Source organism: Eptesicus fuscus, chromosome 3 (assembly GCF_027574615.1).
Source record: "Eptesicus fuscus isolate TK198812 chromosome 3, DD_ASM_mEF_20220401, whole genome shotgun sequence".
Taxonomy (NCBI): Eukaryota; Metazoa; Chordata; class Mammalia; order Chiroptera; family Vespertilionidae; genus Eptesicus; species Eptesicus fuscus.
Genome location: NC_072475.1, coordinates 69837208 through 69862156, shown reverse-complemented (window position 1 = coordinate 69862156; position 24949 = coordinate 69837208). Strand labels below are relative to the sequence as shown.

The 24949-nt window shown below is 41.4% G+C and overlaps 1 non-coding gene across 1 annotated transcript; it reads right to left on the bottom strand.

Moving 5' to 3' along the window:
- Nucleotides 1-5600: 5600 nt before the first annotated feature.
- LOC114233417 (U6 spliceosomal RNA) lies at nucleotides 5601-5703 on the bottom strand. The gene has a single exon (XR_003619561.2). It is a non-coding gene; the product is annotated as a U6 spliceosomal RNA (small nuclear RNA).
- Nucleotides 5704-24949: the final 19246 nt, after the last annotated feature.

Sequence of the window (24949 nt, the reverse complement as noted above, 5' to 3'; positions counted from 1 at the left end):
AATCGCTTCTGCCTGCCAGCCTGATCATCCTCTAACCACTCCCATGCCAGCCTGATTGATGTCTAACTGCTCCCCTGCCAGCCTGTTTGCCCCCAACTTCCCTCCTCTGCCGGCCTGGTCACCCCTAACTGCCATCCCCTGCAGAGTTGATTGCCTCCAACTGCCCTCCCTTGCAGGCCTGGTGCCTCTCAACTGCCCTCCCCTGCTGGCCATCTTGTGGTGGCCATCTTTTGTCCACATGGGGGCAAAATCTTTGACCACATGGGGGCAGCCATATTGTGTGTTGCAGTGATGGTCAATCTGCATATTACTCTTTTATTAGATAGGAGGATAGAGGCCTGGTGCACGGGTAGGGGCCAGCTGGTTTGCCCTGAAGGGTGTTCTGGATCAGGGTGGGGTTCCCTTGAGGCGTGGAGCAGCCTGGGCAAGGGGTCTGTGGTGGTTTGCAGGCCAGCCACGCCACTGGCGACCCAAGCAGAGGCCCTGTTATCTGGAATTTATTTACCTTCTACAATTGAAACTTTGTAGCCTGGAACGGAGCCAAGCCTCCTGCTTGCTCTGTGGCTGCCTTTTGGATTTGTTTACCTTCTATAATTGAAACTTTGTATCCTTGAGTGGAGGCCTGGGCCTGCCAGAGTGTGTGGAACGCTTGGCTTTTTCCCGGGAAACCCAAGCCTCCCTTCTGGTAGTCATCTTGGCTGGGTTTAATTTGTATATTTGCCCTGATTGGCTGGTGGGCATGGCTTGTGTAGCGGAGTGATGGTTAATTTGCATATTACTCTTTTATTAGAGAGGACAAGTAGCCAATCTGAAATTCAATAAATGTAAAATGTCTGTATATTTCAAAATTGTAACCTGGTTTGAAAGCAATTGAAATGAAGACAGACAGTGTGGTCACATCCTGTTATAAACCAAACAGTAGGGTGAAGAAAGAAGAATGTGTCAGTGCATGAATTTATTTACAACTTTCCAAAGGAGAGGGAAACTTTAGTTAGTGGACATACACATGAAGATACTACAGTGAAGCAGATACTGAAAATATTAAACCCCCTTTTTTCCCCTTGGGAAGTTCATTAGCAGAAGCCAGGGGTCAATGCCAACAAACATTTATTGACTCCTTACTGATGAGAAGTTAATGATGAGCACAGCTGTGTTCCTGAGAGAAGCATGATGGGAGTGGTGCTTTAGGAAAATTACTCTGTTAAGGAGCCATTGTGGTACTCCCTCCAAGGGATCAGGAAAACCAGAATGAGGTGGTTTTTGTGGGACTAAAAAGACAATGAAGACTGTTATGTAAAGCATTGCAGAGGCAGAAATATGGGGGTGCGGTGGTGTGGGATCCCCTTTCACGTCCCACGTGGTTCAGGGTTCTGGTTCAGGGTTCGGGTTCTGGAGAAGGGCCGTAAACAAATGAAAAGAGACTAGAAGAAATTTAATTTGGCGAAATGGGGGGCCAGGTGGTAGTCCAACTCTAGTGGGAGAACTACTGCTAGGCTCTGGCCTTGCTATCCTTTTTATTAAGACTATGGGATACACCCATTATCCTTAAGCAGGTTTAGGATACACCCATAGCCCTTAGGCAGGTAATAAGTGGATTATCATATCAGTAAGGATTTACATGATTATTTGATAGGGAAGTTGCCTCAGTTACCATTGTCTCAATTAGATAGGGTATGGTTGGCTTGGACCTTTCAGAGCTTCAAGGTTGACCAGCCTTTTATATCTTATTAGTGAGACAATGATCAGTTTCCAGCACAGTGGGATGAACTTTGTTACAAAGATGAGGTTTAAATGTATTAACTGTCTGTTTTACTGTCTCCAATGGTGTGGTATTAACATCACATTTGAAGCAAAGAGAAGACGTGGAAGACACGGGCTGTATCATGGGCTGAAGAGATTGCAGCACTTAGTTACTGTTAATAGGTGTTATTTTCTGTCATGACCACACCTGGCAGAAAATTAATCCAAGGGTATTGTCTAATCAAGTGTCTATTGGTAAAAATTCTGGGACAGTATTGAGGAGAGAAGCATGTTACATCTTCCTTTGCTAAAGAGCTTGAAATGGCAAAGTCGTAGTTCATTTAGTGGTCCAACATATAACCAGTCTAATAAAATGTCCTAGTTAATTATATGACAAACTAGAGGCCCAGTGCACAAAATTTGTGCATGGTTGGGGGTGTCCCTCAGCCCAGCCTGCACCCTCTCTAATCTGGGACATCCCTCTCACAATCCAGGACTGCTGGCTCCCAACCACTCGCCTGCTTCTTCCTGCCAGTCTAATCACCCCCTAACCACTCCACTGCAAGCCTGACCGACGCCTAACTGCTCCCCGCTGGCCCGATTGCCCCTAACTGCCCTCCCCTGCTGGTTTGGTTGTCCCCAACTGCCCTCCCCTGCTGGCCTGGTCATGCCTAACTGCCCTCCCCTGCTGGCCTGAACACCCTCCCCAATGGCCTTCCCCTGCGGTCTTGTTCCCCCCCAACTGTCCTCCCCTGCTGACCTTGTCTCCCCCAACTGCCCTCCCCTGCTGGCCTAGGTCCTACCCAACTGTTCTCCCCTGCTGGCCTAGTCCCACCCACCTGCCTTCCCCTGCAGGCCTAGATCCCCCTAACTGCCCTACCTTCCTGGCCTGGTCCCCCCCAACTTTCCTCCCCTGCAGGTCTGGGTCTCCCTCAACTGTCCTCCCCTGCAGGCCTGGTTCCCACAAACTGCCCTCCTCTGCTGACCTGTTCTCCCCCAACTGCCCTCTCTGCTGGCCTGTCACCCCTAACTGCCCTCTCTCCTTGCCTGATCTCCCCCAACTGGCCTCCCCTACAGGCCTGGTTCCCTCCAACTGCCCTCCCCTGCAGGCCTGGTACCCCCCAAATTCCCTCCCCTACAGGCCTGGTACCCCCCCAAATGCCCTCCGCTGCAGGCCTGGTTCCCCCAAACTGCCCTCCCCTGCTGACCTGTTCTCCCCCAACTGCCCTCCTCTGCCGGCCTGGTCACCTCTAACTGTCCTCCCTCCTTGCCTGATCGCCCCCAAACTGCCCTCCCCTGCAGGCCTGGGTCCCCCCCAACTGCCCTCCTTTGCTGGCCTGGTCTTCCCTAACTGCCCTCCCCTGCAGGCCTGGGTCCCCCCCAACTGCCCTCCCTAGCTGGCCTGGTCTCCCCCAACTGCCCTCCTTTGCCAGCCTAGTCACCCCCAACTCCCCACAACTGCCCTCCCCTGCCAGCCATCTTGTGGCAGCCATCTTGTGTCCACATAGGGGCAGCCATCTTGTATCTTGGAGTGACGGTCAATTTGCATATTACTCTTTTATTAGATAGGATTACATCACCTCAGTTAATCCCTCCCTGATTTTTGCCAATCTCGCACTCTTATTCTATAGTTTAATATGGCAATTCTCAACCTTTTTCATCTCATGGCACACATAAACTAATTTCTAAAATTCTGTGGCACACCAAAAAATGTATTTTTGTCAATCTGACAAAAATTGGTATAAATTTGATTCATTCACACTGTACGGCTATTGTTGTGTTGGTTGTCATTTTTTTGTTTTTTGTTTGTTTGTTTTGTTTTTTAACTTTAAATGTAAGGGAAAGAGGTCAGTGCCCTTGCCTAAATAGTCAGGTATTGCATGTTTTAAAAATCCTTGCAGCACACTTGTTGAAAATCACTGGTATAATGTTTTGCCAGATTGGGAGTTTCTTCATTAAAAGGACTATGTTTTATTTAATTTTGTATTGTGAGCCCTAGTCTAAGGGCCTAGGACATAAGTATACGCTAAGTAATGAGTAAATGACTCATGATGAACAAACAAAATACTCTAAGGACTTAGTTTAGCCCTTATTGTTGTTGAGGCTAAATTTGGGTGTCTGGCCACAGGAATCCTGATGTTGGCTCAGATTGTTCCTCTAGACGGGCTTATGGATGTTGAACATGTGTAACACGTCAAGGCTTTGGTTGGAAAATGGTGGTGATGATGGTGAGGATGGTATGAGGTGTGAGGTCAGGGGTAGAGAAAATAGAAGACATCTAGGTAGGTACATTTATTTTTGTGCCATCTATTTTTCATTTCTATTACTCTGATAAAATTTAGATTTTTCTAATGCTCAGATATCTGAGCTAAGAGATCATGTGTACAGCCACCTTGCTAAGTGTTGAGGTACAAAATACAAATAGCAAGTTCTGGAGTGCAAGGTATCCCATCCATGAGGCCTGTACTGTTTTCTTATAGCTCATGTTGGCATGCCCAGTGAGTCTGTGATAGCCTTCTTGCTTTTCGGTGCAATATGATATCCCATGTTCCTTTTATATTGCACCATTTCTCTTTGAAAAATTCCCCCTACTCCAAAGAAATGCATACTAGAGTTGTGTGGACTGGGATGCAGGGACAGAAAAGTGTTGTGAGCACCAGGGAGAAGGTTTATGGAGAGCAAGAGAGGAAGCTGGGAGGCCAGAGGCAGTGAGTGCACAGGGATGCCCAGTGGGAGCAGAGTAGTGGAAGTAAAGGTGGAGTGAAGGTGGAGAGGATGTGAAGTTTGTTTCCCAGATTTCTGATTTGCACCAATGAGTGGATGGTGGCTGCTACTGATACTGGGAAGAGTGAATTGGGGAGGTGGGAGATTCCATTCATTTCCCAGTTGTCGGCCAGCAGAATACTGCCGGGGTCATGGTGACAAGGTGCTCCTCTTAGACCAGCCGAGGGAGAGGAGGCCACAGTGGAGGCTGGTTTTATTATGGAGGTCAAGGTGAGTCTGAGGTGCTTGTGGATACCCAGGATGTAGTAGGATAAGCAAATCTGGACATAAGAGATTCAGGGGAATATTGTGAAGTGTGGAAGGCTGAAGTGTGACATCAGAAAAACTTAAGACAGCAGGAGAAAGTGATTTGGGAAATAAAGAACTGTACAAATCACCAAAACAAGAAAAGAAATGCGTAATAAAATCTGTCTTACCTTAAAAAGTCTTTATTTGTTCTTCTCAAGAATCTCCTGGTCATGGGGAGAATATTTCAACCTTCATAAAAGTTAACATTGTGGCTTTATTAGTTTTAAGATATATATATTTACTTTCCTTTTCAATTTAATGGCGTGTTGATAATTGTCCATGAGATTCAGCAATGTTCTAGTTCTGTTATTTAATATTTTAGAGCAAGTTTCTTTTTTCAGATCCATTATCTGCTTTGGATTTGACAATAATATAAAGTGATACATTGGTTAAAAACAGATTTAAATGTATATATATTTTAAAACACTAACTTTGCTTTTGGCAGCATTTTTTTGAAACCCACTGCTAAACAAAGCAGCAGTTTAAAAATGACCTTTCTCCACTTCCTTGTCCCTTATCATTGTTTTCCTATTTCAGAAATAAATGTATTATATTTTCTTACATGAAAATTGGATCCTTATTTTTATGATCCATATAAATATTTTACTGTTTCTAACTTATAAATTATACAAGACAAATAAAAGGACTAAAACTGAATTTGCTAAACCCTGAGACGAGCTCAATGAAATTGGAGAGTAAAACAACGAAGTGCTCCCCTCACCAAAAGAAATATTCTACAGTATACAATTATGGGCTCACTGGGAAAGGATATAAAACAAGATTATCATTCTAATATGGAACACTTCACAAATTTGCATGTCATCCTTGCGCAGGGGACATGCTAATCTTCTCTGTATTGTTCCTTTTTTTTTCTTTTCTTTTTTTTTAGAATTATGTGCTGCTGAAGTGAGCACAAGCTTGTCATTTTATGGTGAAGCAGGTGAGGCTGGCAGGTGTTAGGCAAGGTTATAATAAATGAATGATTAATTCAAATATGACTTAGTCCATTGGTTCTTAAACTTTAGTGACTATCAGAACCACCCTGAGGGCATGTTAAATGCATCTTTCTGGGCTTCACCTGCAGTTTCTGCTTCAGCAGATCTGGAGTAGAGCCTGAGTCATTGCATTTCTAGTCAATTCCCAGCTGATGTTGAGGCTGCTTGTACAGGGATCACATTTTAAGAACCACTAATCTAGCCAAACAATAGAATACTAGACACCATTGTAATTGGTTATATAGATGTATCTTTATTAATGTAGAATGATAAATTAATAATGGAACTAACGAGAGGGAAAGAGACTGTCCCCCACTTGGTCCCTCCAACATCATCACCTCCAACTCATTGGACAGCATTGGCAGTTGCTAACACATCCATTTTTTATTTAAATTTTATAATTAAATGGAAAGAAATAAGCTTTTCTTGTTTAAACAGTGTGTCAAGTTAAGTAATAGCTTCAGTAGGTATTGGAAAGTTTTCTATAGGAGAATTATAGGTAATGAATGTGGAAGGGATAATAAAATTAGAAAGCCATATTTTGCAACTCCTAATATAATAAATTCAGGCAGCAATCATCAGTGGATGAAATCAGTAGATGAAGCTGATACTGAATATGCATAATAGAGGAGGCATTCAGCAGTTACTACATAAATCCATTGGTCAATCTATAATAATAAAAGCATAATATGCTAATTAGACTGGATGACCTTCTGGAAGACCTTCCGGATGAAGCCTCAGTGGTGGGGGCTGAGTCAGAGGCAGCCATTGTGGCAGCAGGGACTGAGCCCCTTGCATGAATTTTGTGCATCGGGCCTCTAGTCCAGTGATGGTAACCTATGAAACGCATGTCAGCACTGACACGTGTAGCCATTTCTGATGACACGCGGCTGCTGAGGCGGCCACATGCCAAGGATGAAACATTTGCTGCTCCTGAGGATGAAACATTTGCGACTAGAGTCTTGGAGTTAACTCCAAGACTCTAGTCGCAAATGTTTCATCCTCCCCTATTAGATACTCTGTGCCAGAGGTCTGTAGGCCAAAACAACAGAAATCCGGCACAGAGCGTCTAGTTCTGGGACTTCCGGTTAAGCCAGGATCTTTGCCCTCACTTCCGCCGGCCGAGCAGGGAGCAGCGGAATGCAGCAGGGGACGCATCTCTGGGGGCCCTGCTATTACCAGTAACCAAATAACAGTTAACCACAGCAACCATTATCTACTGTTCTGGGGTGTCATGGATTTCTAAGTCATCATTACTGAGATAAGTGATGGGGAGGCTGGGAGAGGCGAGGGTTTGTGGCGTGCTATGGGTGCCATTTCCCGCCATTAGAAATAGCGGCAGCCATTTTAATTCACATAAGGAACACCATCTTGCTCCATAGTGCAGACTTCATTTCACCACTATTACTGTTGTGCATCCTTATTAACCCCTATTTCTGCTTATTAACCCTGCCCTTTCCTAAAAGACAGATATATGCACCATTTTGTGGTTAGTTAGGCTAGTTAAACCCTAATTGCCTGCAGGCCTAACAAGCTATGTATAATTCTATCTTCTGTCACTGTCCCCCTGATGGAGAACCCCAAAAATAAAAAAACTAAGGTTAAGTAAAGGAAGTAGTAGTAGCAGTGGCCAACCCTTTCAAGAGACATGGACCGAGATGTATGGCTTTATAGAAAAAAATGGCAGATCATTTTGAGTTCTATGTACTGAAATGGTAGTAAGCAGACCGTGGAATATAAATAGACATTTTGAAACTAATCATTCCCAGCTCTTGGAAAAAAGTGAGGATGAAAGGAAGGAATACATTTCCAGGCAGCTACACCTTTATAAGAACCAATCTAATTCCATTTTTAAATTTATGAAAGGCTCTACAAATTTAACATCTGCAAGTTTGAGCATTGCTCACTCTATAGCTCAGCATGGAAAAGCGCTCAGTAAGGGAGAGTTTATTAAAGAAATTCTCCTAAGATGTGCACCAGTTCTATTTCACGATATGCAGAATAAAGGTGCAATTATTTTTTTTTAAAATATATTTTATTGATTTTTTACAGAGAGGAAAGGAGAGGGACAGAGAGCTAGAAACATCGACCAGCTGCCTCTTGCACACCCCCTACTGGGGATGTGCCCGCAACCAATGTACATGCCCTTGACCGGAATCGAACCTGGGACCCTTCAGTCCGCAGACCGACGCTCTATCCACTGAGCCAAACCGGTTTTGGCAAGGTACAATTATTAAGAGAATATCTGAGTTACCACTCAGTAGAAATATCATAAAGGACCGAATAATGAGACTGAACACAAACATACAACATCAATTAAAGAGAGACATAAGGAAGTGTAAATATTTTTCGATCTCTCTTGATGAAACTACTGATGTCACATCACATGCTCAGTTGGCCATTATTGGTTGATATTCTGATGGTCTCACAATAAGAGAAGAGTTGATAAAGTTAGTATCAGTGTCAACAAGTAAATCAGGAAGCGAAATATGTAAGGTTTTTATACAAACATTTTGTGACCTAAGCATTGATATCTCTAAAGTTGTGTCAGTGACAACAGATGGGGCACCAAATATGGTGGGGAAAAAATTCGGATTTGTCAAATTGTTTACAGAAGCTATTGGACATCCGATTGTGCCTTTTCATTGTATTATCCATCAGGAGGCTTTATGTGCCAAGGCAGGATTCACTGACTTAAATGACTTAATGTCAGTTGTTACAAAAATAGTTAATTTAATAGCTGCTCGCCCCCTTCACAAGCGAGAATTTTCGGCACTTTTACTGGAGGTTGAATCCACCTACCAGTAATGTATAACTTAAGATGTATAACTTAAGAACTGCTGATGTATAATAATGTAAGATGGCTGAGCCGAGGCAAAATTCTTGAGCGCTTTGTGGAGTGCTTTGAAGAAATTAAGGTATTTCTTTTTTTTTAAAAATATATTTTATTGATTTTTTACAGAGAGGAAGAGAGAGGGATAGAGAGTTAGAAACATCAATGAGAGAGAATCATCGATCAGCTGCCTCTTGCACACCCCCTACTGGGGATGTGCCCGCAACCAAGGTACATGCCCTTGACCAGAATCGAACCTGGGACCTTTCAGTCTGCAGGCTGATGCTCTATCCACTGAGCCAAACCGGTTTTGGCAGAAATTAAGGTATTTCTTGATGATAAGGATCTGGGAAACTTTCTTCAGCTTAATGATGGTAAGTGGGTCAACATCCTGATGTTTTTTACAGATCTCTCTGTTCATATTAATGAACTGAACTTAAAGTTACAAGGTTTTGGCAAAAGTATTGACGTTATGTTTGGATACATAAAAGCTTTTGAAAGTAAAGTTAAAATTTTCAAGCGAGATGTAGAAACTAAAACATAAGTATTTTCCTCGAGTAACAAAGTATTTTGAGAAGGCCAGTGCAGCTGTACAAAATGAAATGGAACTCTTGCATATGAAATACCAGCATGTTTTAGACTTGTTACTTGACCAGTTTAGTGATAGATTTAGTCAATTTAGAAGTCTAGAACAGACCATGAAAATAATTAAGTATCCTGATGTAGTAGTCTACAGTAGTTTGGAATTAAATGGTTTCCAATGGATGCAAATTGATGATTTGGAGATGCAACTTGCAGAATTTCAAGACAGTATCTGGGCTCAGGTGTTTGTTGACTTGAGGTCAAAGCTTGAGAATCTGGAAAGGTGCCACTTGGAGAATCAAGAGGAGTGCCACTAAGAACAGGAAATTTGGAGTGCCTGGAACCGACTACCAGACACTTTTAGCACCCTAAAAAATACAGCAATGGCTTTACTCACAATTTTTCCCTCTACATACTTTTGTGAGGCCTTATTCTCAGTGTTAAATAATATCAAAACCAACAAAAGAAACAGATTGACAGATGAAGTTAGTAGCGCTTGCTTGGGCCTGAAGTGTACAAAATACCAACCTTCAATTGAAGATTTAGCCAATGAAATTCATCAACAAAAAAGTCACTAATAGGGCTCTCTGCTCCTCCTGTTCGTTCATCAGACAGCCTCTCCTCCTGTGCTGTGCCAGCAGCCACAACCCTGAGACACAATGGTGAAGGTCGGAGTGAACGGATTTGGCTGCATTGGGCGCCTGGTCACCAGGGCTGCTTTTAACTCTGGCAAAGTGGATATTGTCGCCATCAATGACCCCTTCATTGACCTCAACTACATGGTCTACATGTTCTAGTAAGATTCTACTCATGGCAATCATTTGTATCTCAGCGGGGTCTGTTGTTATTTCACCTCTTTAATTTCTGATTTTGTTTATTTGGGTCCTCTCTCTTTGCTTCTTGGTGAGCCTGGCTAGAGGTTCATAAATCTTGTTTATCCTTTCAAAGAACCAGCTCTTGGTTTTGTTGATCTTTTGTATTGTTTGTTTGGTCTCTATGTCGTTTATCTCTGATCTGATCTTTATTATTTCCTTCCTTCTGCTTACACTGGGCTTTTCTTGTTGCTCTCTCTCTAACTCTTTGAGTTGTTGGGTTAGGTAATTTATTACCATTGTTTCTTGTTTTTTGCAGTAGGCTTGTAGAGCTATGAACTTCCCTCTCAGGACTGCTTTCGCTGTATCCCATAGATTTTGGATTGTTGTGTTTTCATTGTCATTTATTGCCATGAAGTTTTTAATTTTCTCCTTGATGTCCTTGGTAACCCAGTCATTGTTTAATACCATGCTGTTTAGTCTACATGTGTTTGATTTCTTTGGATTGTTTTTATTGTAGTTGATTTCCAGTTTTATGCCACAGTGATCTGAGAAGATGCTTGATATGATATCTATCTTCTTGAATTTGGAGAGACTTTGCCTATGTCCTAACATATGGTCTATCTTTGAAAATGACCCATATGCACTTGAGAAGAATGTATATTCTGTGGCTTTGGGGTAAATGTTCTGAAGATGTCAATTAATTCCATCTGGTCTAGTGAGTCAATTAGGATCGATGTTTCTTTGCTGATTTTTTGTTTAGAGGATTTGTCCAGTGGTGATAATGGTGTATTAAAGTTTCCTACTATGATTGTATTGCTGTTAATCTCTCCCTTGATATCCTCCAGGAGTTTTTTTTATGTATTTGGGTGCTCCTGTATTGGGTGTGTATATGTTTACCAGAGTTATTTCTTCTTGTTGGATTGCTCCCTTTAGTATTATGAAGTGGCCTTCCTTATCTCTTGTTATGTCCTTCTCTTTGAGATCTAATTTGTCAGATATAAGTATTGCTACCCCAGCTTTCTTTTTCATTTCCATTTACCTGGAAAACCTTTTTCCATCCCTTCACCCTCAGCCTGTGTGCGTCTTTTTTTCTGAGGTGGGTTTATTGCAGAGAGCAGATATATGGGTCTTGGTTTCTTATCCAATCTGTTTTCTTATGTCTTTTGATTAGGGTATTTAATCTATTTACATTTAAAGTTATTATTGATAGGTACTTATTTGTCACCATTTTCATTCTATACTCCTGTTTCTTCTTTGCTTTCTAGTTATTATTATTATTTTTTTTACAGCAGACCCTTTAGCATTTCTTGCATTGCTGGTTTGGTGGTGATAAATTCCCTTAGCCCTTTTTGTCTGTGAAGCTTCTGATTTCACCTTCAAGTTTGATTGATAGCCTTGCTGGGTACAGTATTCTTTGATTGAGACCCTTCCATTAGATGACTTTGTATATTTCATTCCATTCCCTTCTGGCCTGATGAGTTTCTGATGAGAAATCAGTTGCTAGTCTGATGGAGGTTTCTTTGTATGTAACTTTCTGTCTCTCTCTGGCAGCTTTTAAGATTCTTACTTTGTTGTTGGTGTTTGCCAATTTAATTATAATGTGCCTTGGCTTCGGTCTTTTGGGGTTCATTTTGCTTGGGACTCTGTGAGCTTCTTGGATTTGTGTGGGTTTTTTCTTCCCTATATCAGGGAAGTTTTCTGTTATTATTTCTTCAAACAGGTTTTCTATTCCTTGCTCAGTTTCCTTTCCTTCTGGAACCCCTATTATGCTGTTGTTTTGTTTTGTGTTGTCCCAAAGTTCCCTTATGCTCTCCTCCTGCTTTTTCTTTTTCTTTTCTAGAAGCTGCTCTACTTGGGTATTTTTTCCTACCTTGTCTTCTAGCTCACTGATGTGGTTCTCTGCTTCTTCTAGTCTACTCTTGATGCTTTCTATTGAGTTCTTTACAGCAGTGATGTCATTTTTCATTTCTTCTTGGTTTTTCTTCATTTCCTCTTGTTTCTTACTCATATTGTCAGATTTGTCTTCCATTCTTTTCAGCCACCTTATGACCATTTCTCTGAATTCTTTCTCTGGTAGGTTGCTGGCCTCTAATTCATTTACGTCCTTTTCTGGTGATGCCTGCTTTTCTTCCTTATGCGGGCTGTTTCTTTGTCTCTCCATGGTCTCTCTTCTCTAGATGTCTGGTTATGTAGTTCTCTCTCTCCTGCGTTGATTTAAAGGAACAAAATACAACACAACCAGGTACAACACACAAGGAAATGTACAGCGATGTATTCACGACATTAATAATCTCCAATAAAGGTGACCACTAGAGAGAGGTAAATTAGGGGATAGGAGAGAAAGAAGAGTAAAAAGAAAGTAAGGAGAAAAAAAAGAGGAGTGTCCAAAATGAAATTGGGGAAATGAGAAAAAAGAATAAGAGAGACTAGAATGAGACTAAGAGAGAAAAGAGGAACAAACTATATATATGGGGAGAAAACTCCAATAGAACAACCACTGATCACAGCAAATGCCAGCAACAAGTACCTGGTGATTAATACAACCTACAATACCAACTAATATCAAGCGAGGTAAGGGATAACAGAAGTAAAAAACAAACAAAAACACAGTAAACAAACAAACAAAAAAGAATAAGCAAAACAATCTCACAAAAAAGCATAAAAATTCGTTATAATCAACATTCAAGCAAAGAACAACTAAAGGACAGAGAGAAAAACATTTATTTTTTATTTTTTTTAGTTAAGACAGTGAAGAGAGAGGTGTGTATGGACTTGAAGCAGGGGATTGGAGATTAGATATATAGGTAAGGTGAAATTTTAGCTGGGAGTAAACAGAAAGAATAGGGAAAATCTAGAGCAGGAAAGGGTTAAGATAAACAGGACACCAAAAGGGGAAAGGTTAGGCAGAGAGTGATGGCATAAAGGTAGAGTTGAGGTAGAATAAAACGATGGTGAAGGAAAGGTGAAAATAGACTGTAAAACACTAATCCCAAAGTAAAATAAAGAGAAAATAAAATGACACTTTAAAAAAAATAATAAAAAAGAATCAAAAATAAATATAATAAAAAAGGTAAAATAGTAGTAGTAATAATGTTGATTGTAAATAAAAATATAATACTTAAAAAGGTAAAATCAATGAGGAAAAAAGAAAAAAAATAGTTTCCTAAGTGAATGATGCAAAAAATGAAAATAAATTTTTTTTTTAAATTTATTAAAATAAAAAGAAATGTGCAGTAGTTAAGGTTATTCACTTCCTCTGTTGTTCTGTTTGGCACGCCTGTTTCCCAGTCCAGACAGTGTTCCAGTTCCCTGCGTTTCACTGCTCCTCAGTGTTGTAATTCAGTCTTGATTTTCAAGCAGGGGGTGTCTTAATTTCTGGTGTTCCTTTATTTTTTATTAGACCAGAGTCAATTTGTTTTTCAGCCTCTGGGTGGCAGTGTTTCTGTGTTGACTTCCAGGACTCTAAGGCCTCTCTAGCCTTTTTACCTCTTTGGCACTCAATACCTGTTTGCAGAGGCTGGTGGGCAAGTTCAAGCCGACTGCACACCCCTGAAACTCCCAGTCTATCCTTCCGCGTCAGATCAAAACCGGTTGCTCTTTAGAGATTCCCCCCTGTTAGCAGCTCTGAGGCCCCCTTCCACAATCACGGATCACACCGGCCCCAACAGCCACAGACCTCTCCTGGCTCAGACCTCCTTGGTCATCCAGCTCCCACAGTGCGCGCGCGGGCGTGCTCGTTTCTCTCTCTGCAGGGACTAGAACCTCACCCTATCCCTGGAGAGATCTGACCTTTCTGTGGTGGAGTGAAGATTGCCTTTGAGTCCAAGCATTCACGCCTCCTGGGATCGGTGCTCTGGGGCAAACTGTTGTTGGGCGGTCACTGCAGTTGTTGATTTTCAGGCCTCGGACAAAGTCCACCTTCCCTTTCAAGATGGCGAGATTTCGCTGTCTGTGCCCGTAGCTCCGGGAGGGGACCCAGCCGCTGTGGGGGCTGCCCTGTCAGGGGAACCCTGTCCAGCAGTCCACCACCTTCTCCTGGTGTTCAGCTGTCCCTCAGATTGCTAACAAACACTCCCAGTGCGACCCTTAACTGTTCTCTCTTTCTGCTCCAGGACCAGGCTGGGAACACATCTGCCTATTCTGCCGCCATTTTCTCCTCGAGCCCTCTTGGCATTTTAATTATGATGTGTCTTGGTGTGGTTCTCTTTGGATTTCTTTTGTTTGGGGTTCTCTGCACTTCTTGGACTTGTAAGTCTATTTCTTTCACCAGGTAGGGGAAGTTTTCTGTCATTATTTCTTCAAATAGGTTTTCAGTATCTTGCTCTCTCTCTTCTTCTGGCACCCCCATAATTCGGATGTTGGTACGCTTGAAGTTGTCCCAGAGGCTCCTTACACTATCGTCATATTTTTGGATTCCTTTTTCTTTTTTCTTTTCTGGTTGGGTGTTTTTTGCTTCTTTGTATTTCAAATCTTTGACTTGATTCTTGTGATCCTCTAGTCTGCTGTTGGATCTCTGTATATTATTTATTATTTCAGTCAGTCTATACTTAATTTCTAGTTGAACCTTTTTCATATCCTCCAGGGTCTCACTATATTTATTGGCCTTTTCTAGAAAATTCTTGAAAAACCTTATAACCATGGTTTTGAACTCTATATCCAGTCGTTTGCTTTCCTCCATTTCTTTCATTTGTGACCTGTTTCTTTGTTTCCACATTTTGGTTGCTTCCCTGAGTTGATAGAGTGGCTTTATGTGGTAGGTGACCTATAGGGGCCAGTAGCTCAGCCTCCCCAATTACCTAGGTGGACACTCTTGGTGCACCCCTTTTTGCGCTGTGTGCACAGTCTTGTTGTAGGTAAGCCTTGATTGTTGTTGGTATCACTGGCAGGAATTGACCTCCAGGCCAAATGGCTGTGAGGATTGGCTGTGTCTATAATGGAAGAACTGCTGTGCTGGAGACACCCTTATGAGACAAGACTTGCTTCAGTGGGGCTTTGGTGCTCACTGAGTCTGCCCCCTGAGTGTGTCCCTTATGGATCTGAGGAGTTGTAATCTGGATGGTTACACTCTGACCACTGGGTACACTGGCTCTTGGATCTCTAAGGAGATGCAAAGTCAGCCACTGCCTGAGGCCACCCAGCAAGAGCTACAGAGAGATCTGCAGATTCCTCTTCTTTGTTTGGGGTTTGGAGGTGCCCAGATGAGGCCCAGCTGTGAAGCAATGCAAGCTGCTGTGGAGCCTTGGGCCTTCTTTTGGATGTTCTAGGTCTCACTGACTCAGCTGCAGTCTGCTAGGTAATTTTAGATTTCAAAGGATCAGGCCATTCATATGCAAAAGCCTCTGCACTCAGCTTGGATGGGGCAGAGTCTCAGGGCGGAGCAAACAGCAATGGCTTCATGGGTTGGGATCTCAGGGCAGAGCAAATAGCAATGCCTTCCCGTCAGCCCTGCCCTAAGAGGCCCCTGGGTCTCAGTGTCCTGCGGTAATTGCTGCAAGCACCTCTGAGAGAAAGCCGCCCTCGAGTTCCACCCGCTGCCAGACAGTCCAGTTTCTCCCTGTATGAGCTTGGGTCCCCAGAGTCTCACCTGGAGCTGGAGTTCAGAGTAGTTGGGAGCTTTTGTCTCCTTCCCTCTTGAAAAAGACAGTTGCATCCTCAGTTTCCAGCTTTCTCCACGCGCACACCTCCATACCTCTACCTTCCTCAGCTCCTGTGAGTCTCAGTGTGCTTTTCTCTTTCCTTCTAGTTGTAGAATTTCCACTCAGCCAGCCTTCCTGTGGTTCTGGATGATGTCTGTTTTGTCTTTTGTAGTTTTGAAATTGTTGTGCGAGGCAGCAGTTCAGGTGTTTACCTATACTGCCATCTTGGTTTCTCTCTGCAAGAACATTTTAATACAGGGAAATGCATGGCCTACCTTATTAGCCAATTCCAAAGTTTTATCCTTAATTTTATTTGATGGATATTGACATTTCTTCAGTAATAAAATGGCCACACTTTTAAGAGCTGCAAGGTGAAGTACATACATATAAAATAGTATAGTATTTAGGGTGTGTTTTAAAATAGTTTTGTAGGCTCTGACCAGGTAGTTCAGTTGGTTAGAGCATGATCCTGACTCATCCTGATACACCAAAGTTGCCGGTTCAATCCCCGGTCAGGGCACATACAACAATCACCAATAAATGCATAAATAAGTGGAACAACAGAATGATGTTTTTCCATTTTTCTTTCTCTCTCTCTCTCTGAAAAATAAATAAAAATAATAAAGAAAAAAAATAGAATAAATAAAATTAAAAATGAAAGAGGAGACATTAAAAAATAAAAAGAGGAAAGAGGAGACATTACAACTGATACTATTTATTAAAAAATAAAATAGGTTTGCAAAGGGAAAAAAGGATAGGTTAAAAACAATAAAAGATAGATAAATATAGTGTCTGGATAATCTATATATATATAAAACCAAGCAACTGGAACACCGGGATGACCGGAATGACTGGTTGCTTTGACTTGCACTGTGGCCTTGATTGGCCCCCCTACCCAATCGGGGGCAGGACCAGCTGGCCAACTGCCCATGGCCCCTCCCCCTGGCCAGCCCGGCCCCAATCGGCCCCAATCGGGGCAGGCCAGCAGACCTCACCCATGCACAAATTCATGCACCTGGGCCTCTACTGCGTATATAAAAATGCATTATAATGTTCTCTCTACTTTGTGTGCATTTAAAAGTTACCATAATTAAAACTATTGGAATGAGTAATCCAGCCTCCATTAGATTTTCATGTCTTAATCCTAATTTAGATGGTTTTAAAAATCCAAAGTAAATTTTCATTTTCCTGATATCTTTTTTTTTATTGTATTGTTGACATAAAATATTATGTTAGTTTCAAGTGCACGGCATAGTGATTCATTATTTATGTACCTTATGATGTGATGCCCAGGATGCATTTTCCTGATATTTTATGTAGAATCTTGACTGCATTACCTATCTACTATGTGACCTTGGACAAAGTAAGTATCAGGTTACTTTTCTGTTAAATGGTAGTAATAACAGTATCTACCTTAGAGTCCATAAGAGGATTAAAAGAGATAATAAACGTAATCTCTTTACACAGGGTCTGATACATAGTAATCATGCTATAAACATTAGTGATTATTATTATTTAAAAAAAATTTTAAATATACTTTATTGATTTTCCACAGAGAGGAAGGGAGAGAGATAGAGAGCCAGAAACATCGACTAGCCACCTCCTGCATGCCCCCCACTGGGGCTGTGCCCGCAACCAAGGCACGTTCCCCTGACTGGAATCAAACCCGGGACCCTTCAGTCTGCAGGCCGATGCTCTATCCATGAGCCAAACCGGTTTCGGCTTAGTGATTATTATTGTGTAATTATTTTTCATATCTATCCTAGTGAATCAAGAGTTACTTTTTCATTTTTTTTCCCCCTCAGGTTGAACATTTGTAAAGGAGACATTAATAGTAAGGATGTTTTCAATTAATTTTAAAGTGATGAGCTCTAATGGTATAGTTGATTTACTGGTATAAGCTTAAAGATTATATAAATGTATAACATTTGTTAATGACATTAGAATATTTTCAGTGGGTTTGGGAACTTGGATAAATGATTTTATTTTATTATTTATTTATTTTAAAGTATATTTTTATTGATTTCAGAGAGGAAGAGAGAGGGAGAGAGAGATAGAAACATCAATGATGGGAGAGACTCATTGATTGGTTACCTCTTGCATGCCCTACACCCGTGATGTCCTTGTTCATAGGTTGATGCTCAACCACTGAGTCATGCTGTCTGGGCTGGATAAATGATTTTAAAACAAACATCCTTTTATCATTCACTGTTACTAGGGTAGCATGACTTGCTCTTAGTTTGCATAAATGATCTATGTGCATTTTTCAGAAAAGGTAAACAACTTAGCTGAAGCTCTTCACAGTGCATTACTGAATTTCAAAGTAGGCTATACCCAGTTTATTTAGTCAGCTTCAGAACTGTCTTGCCCTTATAGATGGGATGTCAGTATTGCCAACTGTGACTCTTGTAGTACTGTGGGAAGAGATCCAGAGGGTCCTGGGAGACAAGTGCAGAGGACTCCAAGTTCCTTGTGGACGAGGAAATAAAAGTTAAAAGTGACATGTTTTCTTGGAAGTATTTCAGTATTGCTGTTTGTACAAGGAGGAAGAGAGCAAATGCAGCTGGAGAATGAAGTGGAGAGATGAGCACACAGATAGTTAAGGAAACTCTGTTTTGCCAACTGAGTAACATCTGGTACATTAGAGTCGGTGAAAAACCTAACAAGCTAAACAAAAGTCCAAGTAGCAAATGATCTCTTCATCTTTCTGCAGGAATATGACAGCCAATAATAAGTTGTGTTATATGTGCAAACCAAAGATAAAGTTTAAAAATAAAATCTTTCTTTAAACAGATGTGGACTATGCAGCTGGAATTAAAGCAACTAGGAATGTAAAATGAAGGTAGTTTATAGAAAACCTAAATGGTGTATTAACTCTGGCAGTGGATTATAGGTATAAAATATAGCAAACTTGTCTTCATCTTAAAATTGCTATGGTTTATCAGATTATCAGCAGTGCATACAACATTAGAAATGTCCAAACCTGTAGAGAAGTTTTAAGTTTATTTGAGCCAAACTGATGACAATTGCCAGGAAGCAAAATCTCAGCAGATTGAGAGAATACTTAGGAGTAAGGCAGTTTTGCAGTTTTATACATTAGAATCAAAGAAACAGACCAAAGGAGGGTTACATGAAATTCATTGGTGGTAGATTAGGGAGGCAGGAGAAAACAAAGTGGGGAAATCTCTGAGATTGGATAACTAATAAAATGGAGAGAAAAATACTTCATTAACATTGGTGGGTACAGGATACTTATCTAGTAACATTTACAGCACAAGCCCTCGCCAGGAACTCAGTAGAGTATTGTCCCCATATGCCAAGGTTTTGGGTTCGATCCCTGTTGTGGGCACATACAAGAATCAACCAATGAATGCATCAATAAATAGAACAACAAATCGATGTTTCTCTCTTTAATAATCAATCAATTAAAAAAAGAAAACATTTACAGCACATAGAGATGGTATGCAGGGGAACAAGGGAAATAAGATCACAGATCTTCTGTTGTGGTGTGAAATTGTGCCCTGAGGGGTCTGGAAAGAAAGGAAATTACTCTGACATCCCAAAGGTATGTTCTTGCCTGGCTGTTGTGGCTCAGTGGTTGAGCGTCAACCTATGAAGCAGGAGGTCCTGGTCAGGGCACAAGCCGGGGTTGCGGGCTCGACCCCCACTGGGCATGCAGGAGGCAGCCAATGAATGATTCTCTCATCATTGATGTTTCTATCTCTCTCTTCCTCTCTGAAATCAATTAAAAACAAAAAACAAAAACAAAAAACCAAAGCTATGTTCTTGTAGGTACAAAAAGACAATAGACTCAGTTAAAGTAAAAATTGACCTTTGTCAAGGAAGATACCAGCCTACCTGCCATGATTTTCTTTTAGTTGAAAAGTTTTAATTTCAGACCATCCTTTGTGGTTACTTTAGGTCTCTGAGTTTGTAAGTCTGCCATGCAGGCCTCCCCTGAGTTTGTCAGGTTTAGTATGTGGCCCTTTATCCATCCACAATATACTGTGCAAGTATTTTTTTCAGAAACAATATATATTGCTAACAAATTATAGATTCATGATTATAAAAAGACTTTTCTCTGAGATAAATTTACTTATAAAATGTTCTATGAGTTATCAATATTATTAAGATGCCTTTCATGTCAAGATTTCTCTTCTTGATCCTCTATGTTCGATATCACCATGGTCTAATATCTTTCTGATAAAGTGAATCCAATCTGAGTTTTAGTCACAGTGACAGAAATTAAAATGGCATCAAAGAGCCAATCTCTTTTTTGTTATTCAATGACTTTGAGGGGTAGAATTCAGGTTTGCAGTTCTACCTCCATTATTTGATGTTTTATTATTAAAGAAAGATAATTTTCAAGTCTTAAAAAGCAATATTATGCCAAGTAAACATTTCTGTTGTCTTTCTGATGCATTAAAGGTAAAGGTCTATGATGTTTTATTTCAGCTACCATAATTGGATGAAATGATACCAAAAGATCCACAATGTTTTCTGAAAGTCAGCAGTATTTGAGCACCCACCACTATGTCCAGTTACAATTTTAGGTGCTAGGGATATAGTTGTACGTAGACAGACCCCAAGCATAAGAAGCTTCATTTTAGTGGAAGTGTTATCAGTGGGGTGCTCTTTGCATCTCTACCTGTTGCTGGTAGAAGTGAGCTTCTTGGGGCGCTGTGGGAATAAGAATTTCCTGAGGCCCCCACGGGAGGATGAGGTATTGTGGAAAGCTTTATTTCTGTAGAATTAAACTCCCAAATTTTCAAGGTCCCATCTCCCTCCATTTTGCTATGGAAAAAGTCCCATTTTGTCTTTAACAGAGCTAGAAGCAAAGCCATTGCCCAGACTCTGTTCCATATTTGCACAGTCCAGCCCAGCATCTGGCAAGCTTAACTTGTGTTCCCCACTGCAGTCCATTGTGTGTAGGGCCTAGGCCCACATGACATTGGAGGGAGCACAGGCAAGTGCAAAGAAACAGGAGTGAAGCAAAGGAGAGAGAGAGAGAGAGAGAGAGAGAGAGAGAGAGAGAGAGAGAGAGAGAGAATTCTTTGTATGGGGATTTTGTATTCCCAAATTTTCTTGGGCTTACATTTGCTCCACCCCTCTGGCCGTTACCTTTGTTTCCATTTCTCCCCTTTGTTGGGCTCCTTCCCCTAGTGATTGGCAGGGAATGGACTGGTGAGTGTAAAATTGCAGCTTCCTGGTGAAGCTGCCCAGACGACCACATTTGTAATGTCTGGCCTACTCTTTTCTCCTTCCTATATTAATATTAATAACTAGCTAGTTATGATGATAACAGAAGAACAGACAAAGAAATAAACCAAGTCATTTCAGGCAGTGACAAGGGGTAGGGGAAAGTAGCATAGGGTTATGTGATAGAAGTGTCTGGGGGACTACTTAAGATTGGGTGTTCAGCCCTAGCTGGTTTGGCTCAGTGGATAGAGCGTTGGCCTGCAGATTGAAGGGTCCCAGGTTCGATTCCGGTCAAGGGCACATGCCTGGGTTATGGGCTCGATCCCTAGTGTGGGGCGTGCAGGAGGCAGCCAATCAATGATCTCTCTCATCATTGATGTTTCTATCTCTCTCCCCTTCCTCTCTGAAATCAATAAAAATATATGTTTTTTTAAAAAAGAAAAAGATACTGTCGACGGTGCCCTTCGATTCATTAAAAAAAAAAAAAGATTGGGTATTCAGGCAAAGGCTCTCTGAGGAGGAAATTGAGAATTAAATAACAAGAGTGGAGGCAAGAACATTCTAGGCAGAGGACAGAACTAGTGCTAAGCCCCTAGGGCAGCAATATACTCGATCAGGAACAAAGTATGGGAAACATAATGTGTATGTAATGCAGTTACTGATTGCATTACATATGCTTAAGATGACAGTGCTAATAGCAAAAAACCTAGTCCTTAGGAGGGGAATTAAATTCCAAGTATCCCAGAGTGGTGCTGATGATTGCAATGTGACTGCAAAAATAATCAAAGCCGATTGACAAAGGCCCAGATGTTATAGAATGAGTGAGCTTAATTCCTGAATTAATTCCAATTATTCTTGGCCTAAACTCAAAGCCAACATAAGAACACCATCCAAATGGACTCAAAGAGTAGACTATTTGCATGGTTTGAACATTAGGAAGAAGGCAAGTTATAACATCACCATTGTAAAAAGCAATGGCATGTAATGACTCTCTTCTCTCCTTTTTAAAGCCCTGCATTGCAAAACTACTTCATAAAATATCTTTTAGTTCTCTCACAGTATTTGTCAATAAATATTCATACTTATCATTAGTAAGGAAAATAAGTCTTAAATTTCCATTCCCCTTCCTATTTAGTTTTAAGTGAAGTTTGCATTTTCATAAAGTTATGATTTTACTCTGATTTTTCATAGGTAATTTCAAATACTTTTGCTAATAAGTTGTCAGGAGGTAGATCTAAAATGATAACAACTTGATGCTCAAAGTTTAGAAAACTGAAGAGAAATTAGGGGATAGGGGAGGGGCTGAAAAGAGAAAGGGGATTAAGAAGTACAAACTTCCAGCTATAAAATAAGTCACAGGGGTGTAATGTACAGAGCAGAGAATGGAGTCAATAATATTGTAATAACAATGTCCCAAGACAGATGGTTACTAGAATTTTTGTGGTGATCACTTTGTAAGGTATATTAATGTTGAATCACCTGAAACTAATATAATACTGTATGTCAATTGTAATTAAAATAATAAATAAAAATAAATAGAAACAAAATGCTCTTCTCTATAGTTTTCCTCTTAAATAAGTAATTTGTGTTATTGTTGTTAATCCTCAATCAAAGACATGCTTTGTATTGATTTTTAAGAGAGAGGAAGGCAGAGGGAGAGAGAAACATTGACCAGTTGATTCTTGCACACACCCTGACTGGGGATCAAACCCACAACCTGGGTATGTGCCCTTGTTGCAGAATTTACCAGGCAACCGGAAAATACGTGAGTACTCAGAGATTCAGGAAAAACCCTTTATTGAAAGCAGTGCTGCTGGCTCAGGGGATTTGAAGATCCAAAGCCTGAACAGCTAATACAATTGAGTTCACCCCTTATATATTCCTACGTTTCTTTGTTTCCCATCTGTTTCCTAACTACTGGGCTTTTGTGATGGGCTTTCACAGCCCCTCCTGAATCAGTTAGAATGGGGAAGTTAGATTGTATCTAAATGCCTGGCCTGGGTGGCTCCAGCAACCCCCTCTCTGGCCAAGCTGCCAAATTCCTGACCCTTGGCCCCTGCAGACTGGGAGCACCCAGGAAAACAGACTATTGCCTAAGGAAGAGGCAGTGACTTAATTATAGGCTAACAAGAATTGCACTAGGACACCAATCACTGGCACAGATTCAGATTGTTGACCCCCCCCCCCCCCCCCCGTCCCAGCCCCACCTCCTCAGGTTGCCTCCTATATTCCTCCTCACCCTGACTGGGAACTGAACCCATTACTGGGACGATTCTCCAACCAACTGAACCACACTGGCCAAGGCAGTAATGATTCTTTAGAAAAGCAATTTGAGCTGATATTTTTGAAGCACTGAGTTGAAGACATGAGGCTAAATCATTGTGTGAAAATTTGGAATTTTTTTTTCCTTTTTTACCTTACAATCATGGGATTCTTATTATCCCCTCCAGATGTCAGCCCAGGAAGTGACTGAAAGGTCAGGAAAGAGCCTGGCCAGTGTGCTTGATGGTTGAGCATTGACCCATGAACCAGGAGGTCATGGTTAGATAACTGATCAGGGCACATGCCTAGGTTGTGGGCTCCATCCCCAGTGTGGGGCATGCAGGATGCAGCCAATTAACGATTCTCTCTCATCATTGATATTTCTCTCTCTCTCTTCCCTCTCCCTTCTTCTCTGAGATCAATACAAATATATTTCAAACAAACAAACAAACAAAGGTCAGGCAGGAAATGCCCAGAGGGCTCTTTTCTGTGCTGCATGGGGTTTGGGAAAAACCTACTCTTCAGAGATGCAAATAGCTGCAGAGTACTACCTATTTTTCTTTTATTTATTTTTATAAATTTATTGGGGGTGACATTAGTTAGTGAAATTATGTAGGTTTCAGGGAGAGTACTACCTATTTTTCTACCACAATTATTAAGTTTGAAGCAAACACTTGACAACTTGGAAAGTTGGGGGCTGACAAGAGAGTTGAGTTCTTCATTCTAGGCTTTCCACTGGAAAGGAATTAGGATTTTTAATGATCACTTTTTGAAAGAACATTGTGGGTTTTGTAACTTGTTCCAGGTTGTCCTCTTTGACAGCATGCAGCCTCGTGGAGGGGAAGGTTAATCCTTAGCATTGAAAGCCAGCGTGTCTGTCTTCAGGGCCAGCCTGGCTGCTTTTCTCAGTGCAGTCAGTTTGAAAATCCCCAGGGAGAGAAGCCCTTTTTGCTAGTAACCAGAGAAAGGAAAACAAGGTGAGTCCCTGGGAACTGATATAAGAGAAAGTAAGGAAAAGGGCGGTTCACAGATAATCAGCTGAGCGAGAAAAACAGCTGGTGGTCACCTACTACACTTTAAGGCAGTATTTTTCAACCTTTAGAAGATAAGGGGCCCTAGCTGGTTTGGCTCAGTGGATAGAGCGTCGGCCTGCAGACCAAAGGGTCCCAGGTTCAATTCTGGTCAAGGGCACATGCCTGGGTGGCGGGGTCCATCCAATCTACAGCAGGCAGCCAATCAATGATTCGCTCTCATCATTGATGTTTCTATCTCTCTCTTCCTCTCACTTCCTCTCTGAAATCAATAAAAAGTATATTAAAAAAATAAAGATAAGGGGCTTCCCAAGTTCCCAAAGTTATGGTTGCACCCCAGACCAATTGCTGCAGGCTCTCTGGGCCAATGCAGGCAGCAGTATTTTAAAAGCTCCCAAGGTGATTCCAGAATGCACTCAATGCCCAGACCCCCTGCCTTAGGAAGCACTTCTCAGACTTAATGTGTGTATGAATCAACTGGGCTGCTTATTAAAATGCAAATTATGATTCTATATGTCTGGGGCAGGGCCTGAGGTTCTGCATTTTCAACTTAGCTCCCAGGAGTTACCGTTGTTGGGGGCAAGGAATGAGGGTATCCATGTTGAGTATCACAAGCCAGCACTTGGATATTAACTCCCAGACACCAACTGATTCTGCACATTAATTTCACTGCTCACCATTAACCTAATGCCCAACATTTTAGCGCCAGACGTTTAAAATATAAATCTTGAAAATCCCATTAAACTTAAAGTCTAAATGTGTGTCTATGGCTTACAAATCTTTT